We start from the raw sequence: 3668 nt of genomic DNA, 5'->3' as shown, positions 1-3668 counted from the left end.
CTAGCGTATCCCGTTCCAGGTGCAACGTTTATGTATCCAAATACATAGTGGTTATGCCATAGGAGGCGTACTGTCGCAGTTAATTGATGGGCAGGGGAAGGTAGTTGCCTACTATAGCCGGTCGATTGGAAAACCAGAGAGGAATTACTGCGTAACTCGGAGAGAACTACTAGCGTTGGTGGACTGCGTCAAACATTTCCACAAGTACCTCTATGGGCAACGTTTCCGAGTTCGAACGGACCATGCAGCGCTGAAGTGGCTACTACAGTTTAAGAATCCAGAAGGACAGCTAGTTCGGTGGATTGAGAGACTGCAAAGTTATGACTTCACTATTGAGCACCGCAAGGGAAGTGTCCACGGTAATGCTGATGCCATGTCCCGCCGACCATGTAGCCTGGAATGTAAACACTGCTCAAAAGCTGAGGGAAAAGAGGACATTATAGACGTCCGTCTAACGACAATAACACCAGCGGAAGAGTGGAAGGAAGAACAGCTACGGAAGTGTCAGCAGGAAGATCCAGATCTGGAGCTTTTGATGCATGGACTGGAGGTGGACAGAAGGCCAACTAAGGAGCAAATGGCAGCGGAAAGCCCCATCGCAAAGGCGTACTGGGCACAATGGAACAGCTTAAAATTAATATCTGGCTATTTGCATAGGGTATGGGAAAGCGAAGATGGCCAGTGCTCCCGCAACCTGATAGTAGTTCCAAGGGTAAGAATTCCGGATGTACTCAAGGAATTCCACAATGGTCCTAGTGGAGGGCACCTGGGAATCACGAAGACCCTGGAGAAGGTTAAGCAGAGGTTCTATTGGGTTGGTTGTCGGCAATCGGTCGCAGAGTGGATTGCTAACTGCGCGGAGTGTATTGCAGCTAAGGGGCCGAAATCCAGAAGTCATGGCCAGATGAAGCAGATGCACCTTTCGAGCGGATTGCCATGGATGTATCCGGTCCATTTCCTATGGGCGCACAGGGAAACAAATACGTCCTTGTGGTTATGGACTACTTTAGCAAATGGCCGGAGGTATACCCGATTCCAAACCAGGAAGCAAAAACAGTAGCGGAGGTATTCACCTACAATTGGGTTGCGAGATACGGTGTACCTATAGAGCTGCACTCTGACCAGGGAAGAAATTTTGAGTCTGCGGTGTTCCAAGAGATGTGCCAGATACTGGGTATCCGGAAAACTCGAACGACGGCTCTTCATCCCCAATCAGACGGCATGGTGGAACGGTTCAACCGAACCCTGGAAGAGCATTTGCGGAAGGTCGTGGACAAGAATCAAAAAGATTGGGATGTCCGCATATCCTTGTTCCTGATGGGATACCGGTCAGCAGTGCATGAAACAACGGGTAAAACTCCTGCAAGGGTAATATTCGGCAGTGGGCTCTGTTTGCCTAGTGATCTGAAGTTTGGGGTGGCTGGTGATGCTAGAAGGATTGGAAAAGAGACGTCAAACATCCTGGAAGAGGAGCTGAGAGAGATACATGCTCTTGTGAGACAGCGCACACAAATTATGAGTGACAAGATGAAAGCCAGGTATGATAAGGCGATGAATTCCGAGGGTTTCCAGGAAGGAGATTTGGTGTCCGTATAAGGTCGTAAAACGGCTAAATGACGTAGTGTATCGGATCCAGACCGTTGGGAGACCAAGAAACAAGATGAAGGTGGTCCACTTGGAAAGGCTTGCAGCGTTTGGAACCGCAAGTGTGTCTGATCGGGACGATCAGACTTAGGTGGAGGGCAGTGTGGCGAATACTGAGGCAACACAAAGCGAACAACGAGAGATAGGCAGAATGTTCGAAGAATGACGTAGAATGTTCCACAAAGAGAAACGTCAAGTTGGATGAACACTGCGATCAGCGAGAGAAAGAGAATGAGCGATAAACTTCAGAATGTTCTAGAGTTGCCATAAGTGCCAGCGCAGGTATATAAGGGCGCCGCCACCGCGAGGTGAGTTAGTTACATGACAGCAAGCTACAAGTAAAGTGAGCAGAGAAGCGAGTTGCGAATAAGCAAGATATAAGTTTATTTGTGTTACCAAGTTTAGTTAAGCGCTGTTATTGCTTTAACCAGTATTGTAAAGTGTTTTTACTGTATTAGCGAGTATTGTAAATTGTTTGTTGTACAATAAAGTTAATTGTACTACAATTTGGTCATCGATTGCATTTATTTAACAATCCAGCGATACGAACCGAGAGATTTGGGAAATCCGGACGAGGTTTCAAGGATAATCGTAACAATACGCTGATGTCCATACTGTCATTGGTATGAATTACAACAAACACATCATTTTGACGTAATGGCCTCCACGGCGAAAAACTCAGCTGTCGCCCCAACACCACCTTGTTTAATACAAGCTCCCCCAAGCGACTGCGATAAAATGGCAAAGTATCAGGGCGACAGGTGTGTGTTCCTAAATCATCTATACTAGAAATTGCACTAGGTATAGCATATGAGAATACATGTTCTTACAGTGTCTTGGACGCTTCTAGCAGAAAATATCTTAACTTGGCTAATCAATACAGGTGCTAAGTAGATTTTCCATGGTCAGAGAAGCCTGAGAAGGTTAAACTTGACGGGCGCATAATAGGATTTTCTCGAAGACTGGACTGGCTTTAGCAAAGAATCTGCGATAAGTACCTATATTCTATTTCATATACCTGTAAAGGCTGTGTTGTACGAAATCGTGCCTCAGGTAACCAGTTACGGTGCTGGCTGGATTTGCCTGACGAAGAGTTTCCTTAAGGCACAGTCTTATATTTTACATTAGGGACTGTATAAGAACTCTGATTGATACTTCTACAGTTCATTGGGCGGAAGCTTTCCAGAATCACTGGACAGTGGCTGCATAGAGCGAGCATTACCTACACGTCTAGCGCCTCGATAGTTTTCTTTGTCCGAAACTAGACGGAATAAAGCAAGTATGACCAGCGCTTTTCCAAAATCGGGATTTATTTCCGGCTGGGATGCTATACGTGGTAAAAAAAAATTGTCAGATGGTAAAGAAACATAGAATACTTGTATTAAAAAAGTGGGGAATATTTGTGTATAAAAAAAAATGGTCGAAACGCATACTAAATCTTTATGCGATCAAACATTTGTGAAACATTTCGGTTTGGTTAATGGTTCAGTTAATTAGTGGGAAAGAGCGATTTATCCGGTTCGAAATCGGTGCACTTCTCTGCTTTCCAGACAGCGTAAAAAGTCGCCGGGTAAATAGGCTCGGTGTTATTTTGATTCTAAAATCCATGAATCAAAAATTTAAAGGTAAATCCGCTGAGCGGCAGCCTATTTATTTAAGGCCTCTGTTTGAAAGAAAAAAAAAACAGTTTTTATGGTTTAATTATTTATTATTTCTATTTACACTTTTTAAGGCATTTACGTTCATAAAATTTAAATGTATCGCAATAAAACTACATTTATATATAGCACATTCGCAATTTTGTTTTTGAGTACAAAACATAGATTTTGAGTAAAAGTAGTAGTAAAAGTGTATATACAATTCAATTAGTCACTAAATATTATAGCTTAATTTATACTACAATGCATTTATTCTAAACTAGTAGTAGTACATATAAAAAGTAGGATTTTGTTTTCTTGATAAATAGTTAGACAAAAACTTAACTGTACTACATATGTATATGAATATTATCGTACAACGTTGAT

The sequence above is a fragment of the Rhagoletis pomonella genome, unplaced genomic scaffold (assembly GCF_013731165.1).
Source record: "Rhagoletis pomonella isolate Grant_MI unplaced genomic scaffold, Rhpom_1.0 Rhpom_scaffold_00006, whole genome shotgun sequence".
NCBI lineage: Eukaryota > Metazoa > Arthropoda > Insecta > Diptera > Tephritidae > Rhagoletis > Rhagoletis pomonella.
This window is presented reverse-complemented; position numbering follows the sequence as displayed.